The following is a 22477-nucleotide window of genomic DNA, read 5'->3' as shown; positions in this document are numbered from 1 at the left end:
ATATAAGATAGATAACCAACAAGGACCTACTATATAGCACAGGGAACTCTACTCAATATTCTCTAATAACCTATATGGGAAGTGAATATGAAAAAGAATGAATATATGTATATGTATAAGTAAATCACTATGGTGTATACCTGAAACAAACACAACATTGTAAATCAACTATACTCCAATAAAATTTTTTTAAAAAAGAAGGTGTGGTATATATATAATGGAATGTTGGAATATAATGGAATATTACTCAGCCATAAAAAATGAAATTTTGCCATTTGCAGTAACATAGATGGACCTAGAGGATATTATGCTTAGTGAAGTAAGTCAGAGAAATACAATACTATATATTATCACTTCTATGTGGAATCTAAAAAATAAAACAAACAAATGAATAAAACAAAAAAAAAAAACCAGACTCATAGATACAGAGAACAAATCAGTGGTTACCAATGGGGAGAAGGGTGGGGAAGGGGCAAGACAGGGAAAAGGGATTAAGAGGTACAAACTACTAGGTATAAAATAAATAAGATAGAAGGATGTAATGTACAGAACAGGGAATATAACCAACATTTTTGTAATAACATTAAATGGAGTATAATTTATACAAATACTGAATCACTGTATTATACTCCTGAAACTAATATAACATTGTAAATCAACTATACTTTAATTAAAAAAAAACAAAAAAAAACTACTGATTCTTTGAGGCAAAACAATTAGTGCCTTCTCACCAAGTGGGAATGTTTCATCTCCCAGAGCCTCCAAACTGAAAGGTACCAAGGTCCACAAGAAGTTGACCCACAAAGAGCCATTTACTCCCCCAGATATTATGGTTACCAAGTGAGAGAGTATTGATAGCTCAGTGGGATACCCAATTCCTCTAACAAGAGTAAAATTTACAATGAAATACTCTGGTTCTAAATCAAGAGCATCATCTCTGTGGGACAGATTAGTACTAATACCCAATCTTTAGAGTGTATCAGAATCACCTGGAGAACTTGCTAAACTACATGTATGTGGGCCCCTCCATCAGAATATCTAACTCAGTAGGTCTGGGGTGGAGCCTGAGATCTTGCATTTTTAATAAGCTCCTAAGTGATGTTGATGTTGCTGGTCCTCAGACCTTTGTGTAGCACTGGGCCGGACTATCCACATCACTGTATTAAATCTCTGGTGAGAAACTGAGTTTTAGTTAGAGAAAATGACTAAGAAGGTTATGTAGCCAATTAACAGTAGGCCTGGAGCTGCAAGGTAATCTTTGAAGTCTTGACTCTACATCACTGGTATATAGAATTAGAGTTTCAAGGACCAGTTAAATTGCAAAGTTAAATGAGAATGATCTAGACTTGTCTCTGCATTTTGAGATAAATAGGTAGATGATGATGATGATGAAGAAGATACACAGGTAGTGATGAAATAAAATTCATATTTTATAGCAAGACAAGACAAATTTAAACATAAAATTTTTCTCTGCCTGTTTGGGTCTCCTCCCTCCCCTTTACTGTGTATTGTGAATCTGCATTAACCAGAACTCCGTAGAAGGTAACATTCCTTCTTAATCTTGTAAGGAATCAGGTTGACCCACTACTTGCTTTGTACATGAGGATCTGGATTGTGTAAAGTATCAATATGTCATCTGACATATAACCCTTTGTCTCAAAAACTTATATAACTGTACTTTGACCTCTAATGGGTGGAACAGTCCTCAGAGCTTTCTGAAAGACTTCTCCCAGGTTATAATCCTCAGGTTGGCTCAAATAAAATTTTCCGTATCTTTCTTAGATCAACACTGATTATTTTTTTTCACTTATAGTAGATAGATGATAGACGGATAGATACATATAGAATGATATAATTTCAGAATGTGTGCCTTTCAAATAAATCAAAAATCATTTTCAGAAAAAGTCACTACCCTGCTCTAATTTTTATGCTTTTACCACAAAACAGGGAAACCTCTAAGGGGATTCAGCGTTCTATGGGACCATACATCAATATTCCTTTCTGAAATGCTTTTTCAGTGGCCACATAGACCCAGCTCTACATGGACCCTTAATCTGATTTCCAGATTGAATATTTAATTTCTTTTCCAAAGTAAAAGTTGGCAATTGCTTGATTAAGTTAACCTCATTCTTCTTTGTCATTAGAACAAATCTAAACGTCTCAGCTGACAACACCACTTTAGAAACGTCCTGATTCTGATAAATGGCTTCCTTAAATGCCTTAAAAGTATTATTAACGTAGATGCTTGTTTGATTCTGAACTCCTGCTCTCCTGAGAGCCATGGGGTGGGAACTGAATTCAGATTGGGAGGGGATTGCCGTGCCCTCAGGCAGAGTTTTAGATTAGTATGCAGAACCTGTTATGCGTGACTGTGTGAATATTTTAAGTCTTTTTTTTCCCCTACTTTTCCATTTTCAGGTTCCAAAAGGGGAGCTCAATTATTCACTGTTAAAAAATGGCCATTGAGGGCTTCCCTGGTGGCACAGTGGTTGAAAGTCCGCCTGCCAATGCAGGGGACACGGGTTCGTGCCCCGGTCCGGGACAGTCCCGCATGCCGCAGAGTGTGGCCTCTGAGCCGTGGCCTCTTGGCCTGCGCGTCCGGAGCCTGTGCTCCGCAAAGGGAGAGGCCGCAGCATGGAGAGGCCCGCGTACCGCAAAAAAAAAAAAAAAATGGCCATTGATTATCTTGAAAATCCAGGCCAAGTAAAGGTAAAGATACTGATGCTCAGCTGCTTAAGTAGTCAGTTTTTGTTAATAGATATAATTATTTTTCACACCTTACTACAGAACATGAAGAGCAGTAAAGAAACAGTATTATTGGTAATTTTTAATCAGGTTTCTATAAGACCCAGTCAGAAAGTAATTATTCAAACAAATGAAGACAGCATAATCCATCACTGTACTAAATATCTATTAAATTAATAACGTCTCATTTTAAGATAAAGTACATAAGTGATATACAATTCAAGTAAAGCATCTTTTTTTTTTTTTTTTTTTTGTGGTACGCGGGCCTCTCACTGTTGTGGCCTCCCCCGTTGCGGAGCACGGGCTCAGGACGCACAGGCTCAGCAGCCATGGCTCACAGGCCTAGCCGCTCCGCGACATGTGGTATCTTCCCAGACCGGGGCACGAAGCCGTGTCCCCTGCATCGGCAGGCGGACTCTCAACCACTGCGCAACCAGGGAAGCCCCAAGTAAAGCATCTTTGTTATGCACTTTACCACTTCATAAAAAGCAAATTACAAGTAATTCTATTTAATGATTACATGTTATGTATAAAATAATGCACAATTACTACTTCTAATATCTTTATCATTACAAAGATATTAGAAATAGTTTTAATCATTACAAATTATTATTGTTAACATTAATAATATTATTATTAACTATAACTATAGCTCATTTTATAAAGCACCTTTTTCTGTGTAAAGCGTTTTGCAGCATTACTGAAGTTAGTCCACAAAACACTAGAGTTAGATATTCTTCATTTCTTATTGAAGAAACTGAAACCAAGCAGGACCCTGAGTCCCAAAGCGCAGATTTGAACAGTTCCTAATCAGAGAAGGGAGGGGATGCAGAGACAAGGGAGGAGCCGTCAAGAAACAATAGTGCAGCTTTGGGGCGGGGTCCTGGTTCCACCTCAAGGGATACACATAACAATATCTTTGAGCTCTTTACAAAACTAAAACCCCAAAAATGGAGGATGTTAGCATTCTTCATTCCAAATTAAAGGATCCAGAGAAGCTCTTCAAGAGACCACCTGAGGCCAAATTAAAGGAACCACAGAAACTCATCAGGCCACCTGAGGCCAGATTAAAGGAGTGCAGGCCCTACACACACCTTGATCCTTATCAGCAACCCCACCCTTGAACTATTGTTATAAAACTCTTCATCAAATCCCCCTGGGTTGGGACACACAGTTTTGAGAGGCACGAGCCCACTGTGTCCCCCTTTGCCTGGCAAAGCAATAAAGCTATTCTTTTCTACTTCACCCAAAACTCTGACATTTGATTTGGCACTGGTACACAGAGGCTGAGTTTTCGGCATCAAAACTGAGGCTAAGAGAGTTTAAAGGCCAAAGCATCAATCAGCTAGTAACTAGAAGACCTGCCTAGGAAATCAATTTGTGTCTGCCTGTCTCCAAAGCCCATGATTCTGGTCCCTCCCACACTACCACCAGCTATAAGGGTCAAAGATAACACACTTGATATAATAGGGTTCACTGCTCAATACAATGATAGAGGTGTTTCTCTACATGTGCTAGCCCAAAATGGCATTTGAGAGCAGAACAATTTTGCATTCAGTGTCCTCTACAATCAGTTTCTTATTTTCCTTTTTCATTTACTAGAAGTAGTATGTTCCTATTTCTATATCCTAATTCCTGCTTCTCTTATTTTACTGGAAGAGAAAAGTATACTTTTGCTTTGTCTAGGGTAACTTATTTACTACTAAAATACCATTCAACCTCTTGTTCTCTCAAGGGCCTATCAAAATAGATTTTGTCCACAATAGCCAGAGCTAATACAATTATCCCAGGATTAGCAACGGGATGCACTAAAGGAAAGAAACTCATGACCTCCACCTTGTGCAAACATCCTTCTTAACCACTTCTAAAGTCAGTCCCTATTCCTTCACCTCTTCCCTTCCATAAGAAATGTTTCTGATTATTTCATCGATACAGGTCACTCTGGTACAATGGAAAGAAGACAGCCTCTGGAATCAGATAGACCTGGGTTGCAATGCTGGTTCTATGTTTTAATACTTTTGACTACACCATTAACTTCTCTGACCTCAAAGTTCATGTCTGTAAACTGCTATGTTTTGAGGATTTAAGGGGCAATTATATGTAAGAACCTGGTACATCAGAAATGGAAGCTAAATTTTTGGTGGTGAGCATGCTATAGGGTATACAGAAGTCAAAATATAATGCTGTACACATGAGGCTTATATAATGTTATAAACCAAATAATTATGATGTGTTCATTTTCCCTCTCCATCTTCTGGAGATGTAATGGAAAAAAAGGCACATGCTTAACATCAATAATATCTCGAAGAACAGTAGGGGAGGGAGACGTCTATGCAAATCAGTATAAAAATTATGCTAAATAGGCCAGTAACTCATGTGCCTCTGTTTCTTTCCTTTATTCAGAAAGTATTTATTGGTTGTCTACTATACTCCAGGTACAAAGGATGACAGTAATCCAAACATTTAAAGTAATCCAAACATTTAAAGAAGAAAGTTCCAGAAAGTAGGGGCAGAGATAGGTAGGAGGACCTAGAGAGGGAAATATTTGATAAATTCAAAGATCAGGAATCAAATTAACACAATTGCAGTATGGTGAACCTGGGGAGTGGTAAGAAATGGCACTGAAGCCAGGCAAATCCTAGGCTATGGGAAATCTAATACAGTCCCTTCACTCACACCCAACTGGTCATTTTCTTAAATTAACACAACTTTACTTTTTACAGAACTACATGATATGAATCTTGCTTTACTTCCAGATGATCCTACGTCTATTGGCTACTTGTTACAGAGGTTATTTGCTTTTTTTTTTCCTACTGTTGCTACAGAGATTCTGACTTAAGTGCGTATCATAAACAAAATGTATGACTAAAGCATTTTAGACTTTTCAGATGACCAAATATGGCAGGGTTGCAGAATGGTTAGAAGCATAGCTTTCAGAATAGCAGCAGCCAAGTTTAGATCCCCAGCTGAGGCATGTACTGGCTCTGGGGCAGACAGCAAGCCCCTTCACTTTTCTAGCCCTGTCTCCCCTTCTATAATGGAAGCAGATGGTTCTAAGAATTAAATTCTGCTCCAGTGCACCTAGCACAGCACCTAACACATAAGGGCCTAGCACAAGACACTGATATTATTAACATGTAGTATCACATTTCAAAATAAACATGTCACTTGATTCTTTCTCTCCAAAACCAGAAGGTAAAGAATAGACTGTTTTATTAAGTTTAGTTTGTAACTGCAACATGTTTACCTGTGCCTTCTCTAAATTAGGTAAAATAATGACTTAATCAAATTTAATGAATGAAGAGTTTCTGTCTTCATAAAGACTCATCTTACAGTAACAGACATGATTCTAAAGAAAGTCATGCAGAAGATGGTGGAGGAGTAAGACGTGGATATCACCTTCCTCCCCCAAAATACATCAAAACTACATCTACATGTGGAACAACTCCTACAGAGCACCTACTGAAGACTGGCAGAAGACCTCAGACCTCCCAAAAGGCAAGAAACTCCTCACATACCTGGGTAGGGCAAAAGAAAAAAGAAAAAACAGAGACAAAAGAATAGGGATGCGACCTGCACCTCGGAGAGGGACCTGTGAAGGAAGAAAAGTTTCCACACACTAAGAAGCCCCTTCACTGGTGGAGACAGGTTGTGGGGGGGGAGCATTGGAGCCATGGAGGACAGCACAGCAACAGGGGTGCAGAGGGCAAAGCACAGAGATTCCCACACAGAGGATTGGTGCCGACCAGCACTAACCAGCCAGAGAGGCTTGTCTGCTCACCCGCCGGGGCAGGTGGGGGCTGGGAGTTGAGGCTCTGGCTTTAGAGTTGCTATGAGACTAGATATCAATTACAGGAAAAAAACTGTAAAAAATACAAACACAAGGAGGCTAAACAATACACTACTAAATAACCAAGAGATCATTGAAGAAATCAAAGAAGAAATCAAAAAATACCTAGAAACAAACAGCAATGAAAACACAATGACCCAAAACCTATGGGATGCAGCAAAAGCACATCTAAGAGGGAAGTTTATAGCAATACAATCCTACCTCAAGAAATAAGAAACATCCCAAATAAACAACCTAACCTTACACCTAAAGCATTCAGAGAAAGAAGAACAAAAAAAACCCAGAGTTAGCAGAAGGAAAGAAATCGTAACCATCAGATCAGAAATAAATGAAAAAGAAATGAAGGAAACAAAAGCAAAGACCAATAAAACTAAAAGCTGGTTCTTTGACAAGATAAACAAAATTGATAAACCATTAGCCAGACTCATCAAGAAAAAAAGGGAGAAGACTCAAATCAATAGAATTAGAAATGAAAAAGGAGAAGTAACAAACTGACACTGCAGAAATACAAAGGATAAAGAGAGATTACTACAAGCAACTCTATGCCAATAAAATGGACAACTTGGAAGAAATGGACAAATTCTTAGAAAAGCACAACCTTCCAAGTCTGAACCAGGAAAAAATAGAAAATATGAACAGATCAATCACAAGCACTGAAATTGAAACTGTGATTAAAAATCTTCCAACAAACAAAAGCCCAGGACCAGATAGATTCACAGGAGAATTCTATCAAACATTTAGAGAGGAGCTAACAACAAACAACCCAATCAAGAAATGGGCAGAAGACCTAAACAGACATTTCTCTAAAGAAGACATACAGATGGCCAAGAAGCACATGAAAAGCTGCTCAACATCACTAATTATTAGAGAAATGCAAATCAAAACTCCAGTGAGAAATCACCTCATACCAGTTAGAATGGGCATCATCAGAAAATCTACAAACAACAAATGCTGGAGAGGGTGTGCAGAAAAAGGAACCCTCCTGCACTGTTGGTGGGAATGTACATTGATACAGCCACTATGGAGAACAGTATGGAGGTTTCTTAAAAAACTAAAAATAGAATTACCATATGACCCAGCAATCCACTACTGGGCATATACCCAGAGAAAACCATAATTCAAAAAGACACGTGAACCCCAATGTTCACTGCAGCACTATTTACAATAGCCAGGTCAAGGAAGTAATCTAAATGCTCACTGACAGACGAATGGATAAAGAAGATGTGGTACATATATACAATGGAATATCACTCAGCCATAAAAGGGAATGAAATTGGGTCATTTGTAGAGATGTGGATGAACCTAGAGACTGTCATACAGAGTGAAGTAAGTCAGTAAGAGAAAAACAAATATCGTATATTAACGCATACACATGGAACCTAGAAAAATGGTGCAGATGAACCAGTTTGCATGGCAGAAACTGACACACAGATGTAGAGAACAAACGTATGGACACCAAGGGGGGAAAGCAGTGGGAGGGGTGGTGGTGGTGGGATGAATCAGGAGATTGGGATTGACATGTATACACTGATGTGTATAAAGTGGATGGCTAATAAGAACCTGCTCTATAAAAAATAAATAAAATAACATTAAAAAAAAAAAAAGAGCACAACCTTCTGAGACTGAACCAGGAAGAAACAGAAAATATAACCAGACCAATCACAAGCACTGAAATTGAGACTGTGACTAAAAATCTTCCAACAAACAAAGCCCAGGACCAGATGGCTTCACAGATGAATTCTATCAAACATTTAGAGAAGAGCTAAAACCTACCCTTCTCAAACTCCTCCAAATTATATAGAGGGAGGAACACTCCCAACTCATTCTATGAGGCCACCATCATCCTGATACCAAAGCCAGACAAAGATGTCACAAAGAAAGAAAACTACAGGCCAATAGCACTGATGAACATAGATGCAAAAATCCACAGCAAAATACTAGCAAACAGAATCCAACAGCACATTAATAGGATCATACACCATGATCAAGTGGGGTTTATCCCAGGAATGCAAGGATTCTTCAGTATACGTAAATCTGTCAATGTGATAAACCATATCAAAAAATTGAAGGACAAAAACCATATAATTATCTCAATAGATGCAGAAAAAGCTTTCAACAAAATTCAACACCCAATTATGATAAAAACCCTCCAGAAAGTAGGCATAGAGGGAACTTACCTCAACATAATAAAGGCCATATATGACAAATCCACAGCCAACATCATTCTCAATGGTGAAAAACTGAAACCATTTCCTCTCAGATCGGGAACAAGACAAGGTTGCCCACTTTCACCACTGTTATTCAACAGCGTTTTGGAAGTTATAGCCACAGCAATCAGAGAAGAAAAAGAAATAAAAGGAATCCAAATTGGAAAAGGAAACGTAAAACTGTCACTGTTTGCAGATGACATGATACTATAGAGAATCCTAAAGATGCTACCAGAAAACTACTAGAGCTAATCAATGAATTTGGTAAAGTAGCAGAATACAAAATTAATGCAGAGAAATCTCTTGCATTCTGATACACTAATGATGAAAAATCTGAAAGTGAAATCAAGAAAACACTCCCATTTACCATTGCAACAAAAAGAATAAAATATCTAGGAATAAACCTACCTAAAGAGACAAAAGACCTGTATGCAGAAAACTATAAGACACTGATGAAAGAAGTTAAAGATGATACAAACAAATGGAGAGATATACCATGTTCTTGGATTGGAAGAATCAACATTGTGAAAATGACTATACTACCCAAAGCAATCTACAGATTCAATGCAATCCCTATCAAACTACCACCGGCATTTTTCACAGAACTAGAACAAAAAATTTCACAATTTATAAGGAAACACAAAAGACCCTGAATAGCAAAAGCAATCTTGAGAAAGAAAAACAGAGCTGGAGGAATCTGGCTTCCTGACTTCAGACCATACTAAAAAACCTCAGTAATCAAGACAGTATGGTACTGACACAAAAACAAAAATATAGTACAATAGAACAGGATAGAATCCCAGAGATAAACCCACGCACCTATGGTCACCTTATTTTTGATAAAGGAAGCAAGAATATACGATGGAGAAAAGACAGTCTCTTCAATAAGTGGTGCTGGGAAAACTGGGCAGCTACAAGTAAAAGAATGAAATTAGAACACTCCCTAACACCATACACAAAAATAAACTCAAAATGGATTAAAGACCTAAATGACACTATAAAAACTCTTAGAGGAAAACATAGGCAGAACACTCTGTGACATAAATCACACCAAAATCCTTTTTGATCCACCTCCTAGAGAAATGGAAATAAAAACAAAAATAAACAAATGGGACCTAATGAAACTTAAAAGCTTTTGCACAGCAAAGGAAACCATAAGCAAGGTGAAAAGACAATCCTCGGAATGGGAGAAAATATTTGCAAATGAAGCAATTGACAAAGGATTAATCTCCAAAATACAGAAGCAATTCATGCAGCTCAATGTCAAAAAGCAAACAATCCAATCCAAAAATGGGCAGAAGACCTAAATAGACATTTCTCCAAAGAAGATATACAGGGGCTTCCCTGGTGGCGCAGTGGTTGAGAGTCCGCCTGCCAATGCAGGGGACACGGGTTCGTGCCCTGGTCCGGGAGGATCCCACATGCCGCGGAGCGGCTGGGCCTGTGAGCCATGGCCGCTGAGCCTGTGCGTCCGGAGCAACTTTAAACGGAGTATAGTAAATAAAAATTAAAAAAAAAAAAAAAGAAGATATACAGATTGTCAACAAACACATGAAAGGATGTTCAACATCACTAATCATTAGAGAAATGCAAATCAAAACTACAATGAGGTATCACCTCACACCAGTCAGAGTGGCCATCATCAAAATATCTACAAACAATAAATGCTGGAGATGGTGTGGAGAAAGGGGAACCCTCTTGCACTGTTGGTGGGAATGTAAATTGATACAGCCACTATGGAGAACAGTATGGATGTCCCTCAAAAAACTAAAAATAGAACTACCATACGACCCAGCCATCCCACTACTGGGCATATACCCTGAGAAAACCATAATTCAAAAAGAGTCATGTACCACAATGTTCACTGCAGCTCTATTTACAATAGCCAGGACATGGAAGCAACCTAAGTGTCCATCAACAGATGGATGGATAAAGAAGATGTGGCACATACATACAATGGAATATTACTCATCCATAAAAAGAAATGAAATTGAGTTATTTGTAGCGAGGTGGATGGACCTAGAGTCTGTCATACAGAGTGAAGTAAATCAGAATGAGAAAAACAAATACCATATGCTAACACATATATATGGAATCTAAAAAAAAATGGTACTGATAAACCTAGCGGCAGGACAGGAATAAACACACAGACATAGAGAATGGACTTGAGGACACGGGGAGGGGGAAGGGTAAGCTTGGACAAAGTGAGAGAGTGGCATGGACATATATACACTACCAAATGTAAAACAGATAGCTAGTGGGAAGCAGCCACATAGCACAGGGAGATCAGCTCTGTGCTTTGTGTCCACCTAGAGGGGTGGGATAGGGAGGGTGGGAGGGACACACAAGAGAGAGGAGATATGGGGATGTATGTATATGTACAGCTGATTCACTTTGTTATACAGCAGAAACTAACACACCATTGTAAAGAAATTATACTCCAATAAAGATGTTTAAAACAAAAGTTATGCAGTTATCTTTCAGCAGAACAGCCTTGGGCTTGAATAGCTCTTGTGTGTTCATTTACTCATTCCTTCATTCACATATTTATTATTATGTGCAGGACCCTATGTCATGTACTGGGCATAATATGGAAAGGTATAAGTCACACTTCTTATCCTCACAGTCTTACAGGTTTAAAAAACAGTAAACAAACACTTCTATTAAATTGGTTATGATACAAAAAAGCACAAAATGGCAAAAGAAGCATTTTAGAAGTGAAGACGAAGTCATGACTTACATCACAGTAAGCTTTGGGAAAACCTTCCTGAAGGAAATCACACATGCACCAAACTTTCAAGGGTAATTATGAATTTATAAGATAATGAAAGGAGAAAGTGTATTCTAGGTGGCCCTGGTTGGAGACCTATTTAGCGGATGAGTGGTGATCAAAGGGGTTCTTAGGGTTGTACTCAGAAGGCTTAGCCTGAGTATAGCACTCACAGGCGGAATGCGAGGGGCAGTTCAGAACAGAGAACTAAGGTTTCACATGGTGGTAGTCTTCTCGTCTGCTGGGATCAGATGTGGGTCCAGCAACTGAAGAGCTTCATGTGGTACCCATATGAAGACCAATCAATCGGCAAAATTCTGGAGAATCCAGCAATGCGGGATCGTTCTAGCTCCCACCATGCTTAATTCTCTCCTTTTTTATTTTGGAGGGTCCAGAATATAAGGCTGTCTCCTCTCCACTCAGTCCAAATATGAAGCAGAACCAAAATACTGGGAAGCCCCATTCTCTGGTTTTCATTCTCCTTTTCATGCTGGGCTCACTTTGAGGGACATTGTGAAGTCTCAGTGTAGATCACTCATCCTCTCTTCTTAAATATGAGTCATGAAACTGTGCCTCGTGATAAACTCAGGAGTATCTAGTTGAGCCAAGAGGTCTATGCCCTCAACGAACATGTACTCCGTGTGGTTATGACTACACCCTAAAAGAGGCAGCTGCTTCAGAGTCTCTGTTCTCATTGAGGGGGATCCTGCAACATTTCTCTTAGATTCTCAGATTATATTGTGTATCTGGTAGGCTGTCTTGTCCCTCAGGCATTCAAGAAAACAAAACAAGAAGCACCTCAAATTGCACAGTTGCCCCTTCTAGCTTTAAAATTCAAGGAATCAAGATGGACCTTATTTCCCTAATCTTTACAAACAAATTCACAGAAGCCCTCTCTCCTGAAGACTTGTATAAGGCTGGTCTCTTAGTCATAAACCTGAGCATATGGTTTGTTAATATTAAAAAGAGGGGGAAAATAAAGTTATAACTAGCACTGGAAAGAGGACTAGCCTTGTTATTTCTTGGTTTATACCCGCATCTCACATCAACACGATGTGTCCTAGCCTATAGAATATACATACAATAGTTCGCCTTCAGGCAGTACTTTTAGAGAACTTTAAAAAAAACAAGACAAGCCATCTGTTTCAAATGGGTTTCTTTCAAAAGAAACCCTAAATCATATTCTTAATTAACCCACATGACTCTATCATCCATTAATGTACCTAATTGCATTTTCCCAGAATGCAGGTTAATTGCAGAAAAGAAAATAAAGTTATACAAAATTAGTTGATGTCTCACTCTGCTGAGCATTTCTGATAACAGTATTTCTGATTCTTTTTCTAAGTTCTTTATATTAACTACCTGAACTACCTCATCAGATAATGTGGTAGAGAAAATAATGGCTCCTCAAAGATGTCCACATCCTAATCTCTGAAACCTGCAAACGTAAAAGAACTTTGTAGACATAATTAAGGATCTTGAGGTGAGAATATCATCCTAGATTATCTAGGTGGGCCCAATATAATCACAAGGACTTAAACCAAGCAGGACCCTGTGGGGCTCCTGGGCACGGAAGCCTTTCTGTCCCCCCTGTTACTAGACTCCAGCCTCTATGACCTTCCCTGAGTTCCAAAGGGCAGATTCAAACAGTTGCTAATCCAGGAAGGGAAGGGGATGCAAAGACAAGGGATGGGCAGCCAGGAAACAATAGTGAAGCCTTGGGGCACAGTCCTGGCTCCACCTCAAGGGATACAGTAACAATGTCTTTAAGTTCTTTAGGATATCAGCATTCTTCATACCACAGAAAAATCACCTGAGGCTACATTAAAGGAACCAGAGAAGCTCATCAAGATTACCTGAGACCAGATTAGAGGATTGGAGGCCCTGCACACACCCTAATCTTATCAGCAACCCCACCCTTGAACCCTTGCTATAAAACCCCTCATCAAATCCTCCTGGGTTGGGACACATAGTTTTTTGGGGCTGGAGCCCACTGTGTCCCCGTTTGCCTGGCAAAGCAATAAAGCTATTCTTTTCTACTTCACCCAATGTCTCCAAGATTTGAGTCGGCACCAGTGCACAGAAGCCAAACTTTCAGCATCAGGATCATTATAAGACTGAGGCAGGAGGGAGGGGGAGAAGAGGAGTTGTTATTCAATGGGTATAGAGTTTCAGTGTTCCAAGATGAAAAAGTTCTGTTGCAAAACAAATGTACATATAGTTAACACTACTGTACACTTAAAAATAGTTAAGACGGTAAATTTTATGTTGTGTGTTTTTTACATAATAAAAAAAAGGGAGTGGAGAGACACGAGTGTTAAGAGAAGGCAATGAGACAACAGAGGCAGAGGTTGGAGTGATGTGGGGTTAGAAGCCAGGGAATACGGGCAGCCTCTCTAAGTTACAATGGGCAAGGAATGGATTCTCTCCTAGAGCCTCCAAAAGATACATAGCCCTGCCTACATCTTAATTTTAGCCTTGAAGACTCATTTTGGACTTCTGACCTCCAGAATATAAGATAATAAATTTGTATTGTTTTAAGCTAATAAGTTTGTAGTAATTTGTTGAGGCAACAATAGGAAACTAATACAGACAATAATTCCTTCCATTTGCCCATTGGTTTACACCACTTTTATATATATTACACAATTTACTTTTATGATTTCCATTTTTCAGATAAGGAAACTGAGCTGTAGAGCACTGAATAGATGTGTCCAAGAACAAATGATGAGTTAAGGCTATAAGGCAAATCTGATTCCTTGTCCTTTCTCTTCAGTGTAGCGGCTGTCTGTGATAACAGGTCCCATTTGCATCAATTTTTGTATTGATACTTCTTTTTATTGCCATGTAACTCTCACAAGCTATAAAATGGTAGTAAGAGACATCTAGGCTCCTCTTTGTATACCTGTCATGATTTATAGGCTTTAAGGATATGCCCTCATATCCCTTGTTATAGACTGACTGTTCACTGGTTGAAGACCTAACTCCCATTATGATGATTTTAAAAGGTAGGGCCTTTGAGAGATAATTAGATTTAGATGAAGTCATGAGGATGGGGCCCTCATGATGGGATTTGTGTCCTTATAAAAAGAGGAAGTGACACCAGAGCTCAGCCTTCTTTGATTGGCAACAATCTCCCCAGAGGATAGAGAGGTTCTTCACTGGATGCCTTTATCCTAAGCAGACAAAGGTTAATTGACTGACCACCACACAACTAACTCTGGGTCAACACCTTAAATGACACTTTCCAGACAGAACAAACACAAGATTCGGTTTTTTTCCATACTTCATTTCATCTACTTTTCACAACCATCTGGTGAGGCAGGTACTCCAGGAACGCTGGATTGATTGATCAAGTAATCAATTGATTTTACTATTTTCACCACTTTAACACAAACTGCTTTTTGAGAACATCAGATTCTTAGCTGCCTTCATATATCTATGGCTTATCCATCAGCATTAGCCACTTTGTAAGTTTGAGGCCTTACCTGCTTCAGCCTTTATAGTTAAGAGTTGGAGGAATGGAAGATATGTCTTGCAATTAGATTTTTACATCAGAATGGATTTGATTTTTGACATCAATGAACAAATTCATTTGTCTATCCCTGCACTGCAGGACTAGAAATCCATCATGATTATCTGCCAGCTGTTGGTTCACCCCAGTCATGGTTTCTTATTCAAAAATATTTCCTTACCTCCAGAAAGTCCTCACTGAATTTGTAGTTTGCAGGTATCTAAAAGGCTTGCATTTTTAATGAATTCCTAATGTACTCACTCAAGCAAATGAGGAAATTATAACTATGGAACATTACATTTCAGACATTAATCATAATTGCTTAATAATACCAAACAAGGAGATTTTATTACAAACTGAGACTTCTTATTTAACTTCAGAATCAGAATAATTGTCACATTCACACATATTCTAAATGATACCACACATTCCATATGCCTACATTAAACAGTTTAGTCATAAAGAAATATTTTGTCAGTTAATTTAATTTAATTGCATGGCATAATCGTTTCACCTATTTCTCTAAAAGCAGATATTTTAATAAGAGAACTACAAGGAGGTTATAAAAATCTCAGTTTCTCAATTGCTAGTAAAGGTTTCCACTGAAAGTTGCCAGACAATTACACATTCGGGGGGTTTCTATAGTTCCTCAATTTATTTGTTATATATCATTAGTCACCAGTGAAGCCCTTCACTAATAGCAATACCCTTCAACAATAACCCCAGAGAATTTAACACTGATTGATGGCAGGTCACCTGGAACTGGTTGGCAGAATTTCCAATTTTCTGTTGGGAAATTGCTTATTTCTCCAAGTATAGTCCCATTTTTACAAGTGGACAGCGAGCTGAGATTATACATTATTATATGTCTAAATATAAAATTGTGATGGATGGTGTCACACATTTAAAAGAGTTAAGCATTGAATTTAAGATTTAAAAAGTTTAAAGAAGTTTAAAATGTATTTTTAATCTTTCTCAGAAATTCATGGGCTGATCCATATTGGGGGAAATACTAAGAGATTGCCTAACGACTGTCATTTATATGGAGCATTATTATCATAAAATTACCCTTTTAGGCTCTCATAGCAGTAGCACCATAACTTTCTTGTAAATACTGTATCTAAGGATCTCAGGCTTATCAAAAGACTGAAGGGATAAATAGGTTCTTTTTGTAACAGCAGTAACATTAAATTTGCCAGAGAAAAGAGGAAAGTAAGCAACCAAAACTCAAAAGCCACAGTAAAAACAGAAGACAAAGTTTGCTATTTACATTAAACTATCATTTGTTTAAAAACGTATAGTAGGGGTCGATTTTAAAAGTGTGTATTTAGGATGCTAAAATATCACTGCAATATATTACTGTATACCTTTGCACATAGAAACTCTACCAAATTCTTGAATTAAGCATTAAGTCACTGGCTGCTTATATAAAGATATTAGAGGCAACAGGTAACAATCCAATGACAACTTTGAAATTTAGTCAATATGGGTCACTCTGGAGAGACAAACTAGCAAATCCCCCAAAATCTGCAATGCTCAACACAAGTGCTTCATCTATTTGAGGATTAAAAATGCCTTTATTACTTTGGATTTTCTGTACACACACACACACCCAAAAACTTGTTAAAAAATAGAAACAGAAAGAACAAACTTTAAAAATGCATAGAAAATTCAAAGAACAAATTAAACTGATTTCTCTCCACTCAGAAATAATTAACATTAACATTTTGTTTCTTTTTTCATATGCACATAAAAACACACAAAGATGCTACGTATATGCAGAGAGAGAGAGAGAGAGAGGAAGAGAGAGAATAATACTGGACAGTGAAAGGCCTGCTTTGCAAACTATACATTTTCTTACACTCTATTATGAACATTTTACCACATTAAAAAATATATATACATATATTTTTTCTAAAAATGCCATTTTAAAGGCTGCATAGAGTTTCAGTATATGGCTACCTAATGCACTGGTGAATAACCTACTGATGGACATTTAGCTTGTTTTGTTTATGTTATTTATTTGTTAAAGGATTATTTATGGAATATGTGTTCACTGCTTATATCTACCTTGTCCCAGATTGGGAATACAAAGCCTCTGTTCTCACAGAGCTTACATTTCTGGGACTGAGGGATAAAGACAGACAAGAAAAACAATGCACACAAATAAATATAACAGCTGGTGATTAAGTCTTACAATAAAACTATAATAATCATAATAAAGCAGGTTAAGAAGACAAAGAGTGACAAGTAGTAGATGGTCTCTATGATAGGACGACCTTTGAACAGGGATCTGAATGACGGTATGGCATTGGCCCAGTGGAAATCTGGGCGACAAGCCTTCAAGATTCAGTAAAACAAGAGGTAGAAAAGGGAGTATGCTTGGCATGTTGATATAATAAAAAGGAGAAAAGCATAAAAAAAACCCAAAAAACTTTTGTGTCTGAATCTTTACACATATATCTTCAGAAAATATTCCCAGGAGTATATTTGTAAGGTCAAAAATATGTTCATTTTTTAATCAGAATTTTCTCAATATCTTATGAAAGGAAATTTTTTTATTGAAATAGTTCTTTTAAAACCCCTCTATGTTATATCTCATTACTTAGTGAAGTATTAAGAATCTCTAAGAATTAGTACACTCCCAAGAATCTGCTAATGTTAACAGCTGAGGACAAACCTCCCCACACAGAGCAAGTTGACCTCCATGGAGTAAATCCCAAGGTATGAGCCTAGGGATGGGTAGGACAAGCTGTAGGAGCCAGTCCCATGATAGTTCATCAAAAACCAGGACACACATGACCCAACAGAAAACAGTACCCTATCCATCAGGAGGCCTTCTGGACATTGCCCCTGTTATATGCAGGGCCTAAATGACCAGGACCTAATTAGACCATGCTAATAAGCCTGTCATACCACCCATTCTCCCTGTAAGGAAACCCAATGGGGAATATCAGATGGTGCAGGACCTCAGGGCAGTCAATGAAGCCCCCAAGGATATACATCCAGTCCTCCCTAACCCTTACACCCTGCAGGCCACTCTATTTTCCCCAAGTCCTGGTATTCTGTATTCCATTTAAAAGATGACTTCTTCTGTATTCCATTAGCCCCAGACTCACAAGAAAGTTTTGCTTTTCAGTGGCAGGACCCAAACACGTAAAAAAAAAATACTGCTGGACAGTCCTGCCCCAAAGGTTCAAAAATTCCCCCACCATCTTTGGAGAAACTTTAGCTAAAGACCTGAAAGATCGACATCTGGAGGACGGAACCTTCCTCCACTATGTAGACAACATTCTGATCGCCAGGCTTATTAAGGAAGGCTCTGAACCATCCAGAAACACCTAGCCAATAAAAGATATGAGGTGTCCAAGGAAAAGGCTCAAATAGCACAAACTAGGGTGACCCACTCAGGCTTCATTCTCACAGAAGGTCAGAGAAGCCTACCCCAGGAAAGGAAAGAAGCCATTTGCAGCCTCACCTTCTCCTAAAACTAGAAGACAACTTAAGGGTTTCCCGGGGATGGCCAGGTTTTGCCACATCTGGATCCCTAACTATGGTCCATTAGCTAGGCCTCTATATTAAAAGTTCAAAGGAAAGGATGATGATCGTTTTGAATGGAATTCAGAAAGTGAAGGGGCCTTTCAAGAATTGAAAAAGCAATTACTTCAGGTCCCTGCCCTAGCCCCCGCACCAGATTTAGTTAAACACTTTGACCTTTACATTCATGAGAGAAGGAGGATCTCCTTGGGGTATTAGGTCAAAACATGGGACCCTTACTCGGGTGGTTGCTTATTTCTCTAAACAATTACGTCAAGCCACAAAGGGATGGCCTCCTTGCCTTCGGGCTGAGGAAGCTACTGCAGCCCTGATAAAGGAGGCTGAAAAGTTAATGTTTGGTCAGCCAGTCACTATATGGACTCCACAGCAGATTCACATTTTAGTAAGTTCTAAGGGAACAGAATGGCTATCCCCTGGAAGGTCGACTCAAGTTCAGACTATGCTTTTAGACAATCCAGTGGCTATCGTAATAACCTGTCACGCACTAAATCCTGCCACCCTGATACCCACAGAAATGGGGTCCCTGGAGCGTGACTGTATAGAAACCACAGACGCCATCTATTCCAGTTGCCCCAAGCTAGGAAATGAGCCTCTTCCAAATGCCAAAAAGGAATGGTTCACAAACAGGAGCAGTTTTATGAGAGGGGGAAAAGTCTGACAGGATACACTGTAACCTCCTGGACCCAAGTCACAGAAGCAAGAGGGCTACCTTCCAGGGACTTCTGTCCAAAAGCCTTAGAGCTCAGGACTGGGAGGATCTTCAATGTTTACACAGATTCCCAGTACGCATATGCCATCCTCCATGCACATGGGGCTATTTGGAAGGAAAGAGGTATGCTTACTGCGGAGAACAAAAAACTGGAACGTGGCTTAAGCATACTGAAGCTCTTAGAAGTAGTACAGCTTCCCAGAGGTCTCTCTGAGTGGGCTGGAGCGTGGCCGCGGCTGCTCGCTCCAGACGGCCACACCGTGGCAGAGGAGGAGCTTGAGGCGCTGAGGAAGCACAGGCGGGCCGAGCTGCAGGCGAAGCACGGGGACCCAGGCGATGTAGCACAACAGGAAGCAAAGCATAGGGAAGCAGAAATGAGAAACAGTATCTTAGCCCAAGTTCTGGATCAGTCAGCCCGGGCCTGATTAAGTAACTTAGCACTTGTAAAGCCTGAGAAAACTAAAACAGTAGAGAATTACCTTATACAGATGGCACGGTATGGACAACTAAGTGGGAAGGTATCAGAACAAGGTGTAATAGAAATCCTCGAAAAAGTAAACCAACAAACAGAAAAGAAAACAACAGTTAAATTCAACAGAAGAAAAGTAATGGACTCTGATGAAGATGGCGATTATTGAATTTAAGTCGTCTAGAGACTGGGACTTTATGGAGCAATTCTAGGACGGATAATACTTGGCAGAAGTTAAGATCTTGATGGGATGTTTACTTTGTTTATTGTCTATATGCCTTTTAGAAATAAACTTGTTATGCAAAATTAAAAAAATAATAAAAAAGAAGTAGTACAGCTTCCAAAAAAGGTGGTAGTAACTCATCGTAGGGGTCGCCAAAAGGGGGATGCAGAGGGAAACAACAAGGCAGATGTGATTGCCAAAAGGGTGGCCAGGGAACCAGTAACTTGGCAACTACCCCTCATACCTCGAAGGCCAGATCCATCCAATTATTCCCCAATCTGCATAAAGGAAGAATTAGACAAAGTGCAAAAACGCGGCTTCATTAGAGATCTAGGAGGCCATGGGTGGCTAGTTAATGAACACGAACCATGCTTCTTTCCCCAACTGCAGCTTGTCAAGCCATCAGGGAGACTCATCAAGAAACTCACTATGGGAGGGAAGCCCTACATAATTGGTTAGTTGAGGTCATGGTAACTCCTGGCATGAAAAGTATAATCAGTCAGATAGTTGAGACATGCTGCTCTTGCTAATATGTCGGCCATGTACCTTGACTTGACTGGTGTCCTTGTCACCCATGCCATGCGGCCCAGGCCCTGGGTGCAGATAACTATAGAAGCTAGTTGTGTTCTATCAACAGGATGCCACAAAGGCCCACAACAAAACCAGACCAAACTGGCTAGATCCAAGATAGCAGGCAAAATAAACTAAAGGTCACCACTTTCCTTCCGCTCATTTATCTCTGTGTTTCCATACCAACTCCTGAGAGCTGAACAACACTTGCCCAGATTCATTTCTGTGTTTGTTTCAAAAGTACCTGGTGTTTGGCAGAGATGTTTTGCAGCTGTGCTTTGAGAGGTATATGTTTTGAGAGATATACAGTGGTCAACTGCCCCAAACCGGCTCTGAATTGACCACAGGAACACATCTGCGCAGATGAAATCTGGAGGTGTCTGAAAGTTACCTTTACTTCATTACCACACTAAGATCTCCACCCAAAGGGGCATTTGTACTCTGCTAGACATGGTTTGTGCATGTGCAAGAGGGCCTGTGCATAGCCTGGCTGTTCCTGTAAATCTCCATCCTTTTCCCCAGTTTCTGATGACGCACTTGCCTCTCACCCCTTAAAAGTCCCCCACTTTCCTCCTTTCAGGAAGAATGTGCCTTTAGAGCATGAGCTACCCTTCTCCATTCCCTGGCCATTGAATAAAAGCCGGTCTTGCTTGAGCCAAACTCAGTTTCATTATTGGCAGCACGAACCTAAGAGGGAAAAAACACCCTGACCGAGCCGGGGGGCTTCGGTTCAGCTAGGACCCCAAGAGGGGGGCCTCACGTCTAAGTCGGTAACATCCTCTGTCGCCAAAAGGTTAAATTGTCTCACTCAGGGATACGAACAGTTAGAGCCAAAGCCTGGTGACATACATAGCTAAAGGGAGCTGGGGAGTTCTGCTTCTCTACCCCGGGTTATGACGATGCCCGAAATCAGGAGGCAGTAGTTACAGAAAATGAACCTGCGCCCTTCAGCGCCTCTCGAGAATGAAGAGCAGGACAAAAGGCAGAGGAGGGATTTGCCACCGGTAAAGCCCATTAACAATTCCCAGGAAATAAAAACAGAAGCTGGGTAATAGTGTCCAACCTTTTTTTTTTCTTCTCCTTTGTGCTTATTCTAGTTTCACCTGCCCATAGGCTGCCACACGCAGAGGCCCTGTACCCAGCCCTTTGGACCAGAGTTCCTAGAGCCACACAGCCGCGCCTGACACCACAGCTCCACGCAGAGGCGCAGCGCACAGCACTGCGATTCAAGATGGGGGCGGCGGGCCCGTGTGCTGAGACGCTGTGCGTGACACCGTGACCTGGAGTGTGAGCAATACGCCTGCGCCAGACCCGCGAGAACTCGGCGCCCCTCCCCGCTAGGAGAGCCCTAGCAGCCCTGCCCACTGCCTATGGGGAGAGTGCGAGCTCGCATCTCTCCATTTTTTGATCAAAGAATAAAACTTTCCTTTGCTTCTGAACCGAACTCAGTATATCATTCTATTTGGCTCCAACGACACTGGGCTGGAGGACCCTGCTGGCTGGGGCCGAATCGAAAGGGTTGTTGACATTTTTGTTGATCAGTTTCTTGTTTACTTGTTGTCAGGTTCCCCCACTAGAATGTGAGCTCCAGTTACCACGTCTCTCCTGCTCAATTCAGTGCCCCAAACCTCACCTGCCCGATAAGGGCACTCAGTAAATGTGAGAATAAAGATAAAACTAAAGGAATGAGAGAATGCATGAGCAGACTTTGATTACGGACATCCCACGACAGACTAGTCTCCAAGGGTGACCTACAGCATGTAACTCGAAGTACATTCCATAGAAAGAAGCATGCCCTGGGAATTCCCTGCCGGTCCGGTGGTTAGGACTCCACACTTTCACTACCGAGGGCAGGTCGGGGA

The 22477-nt window shown here is 40.0% G+C and overlaps 1 pseudogene; it reads left to right on the top strand.

Annotated features, from left to right (window-relative positions):
- Positions 1-19350: 19350 nt before the first annotated feature.
- LOC111170871 (programmed cell death protein 5 pseudogene) lies at positions 19351-20497 on the top strand (annotated as a pseudogene).
- Positions 20498-22477: the final 1980 nt, after the last annotated feature.

This window comes from Delphinapterus leucas, chromosome 8, assembly GCF_059928025.1.
Source record: "Delphinapterus leucas isolate spDelLeu-1000000601 "Yukka" chromosome 8, BTC_Dleu_Yukka2, whole genome shotgun sequence".
Taxonomy (NCBI): Eukaryota; Metazoa; Chordata; class Mammalia; order Artiodactyla; family Monodontidae; genus Delphinapterus; species Delphinapterus leucas.
This window is presented reverse-complemented; position numbering and strand designations above follow the sequence as displayed.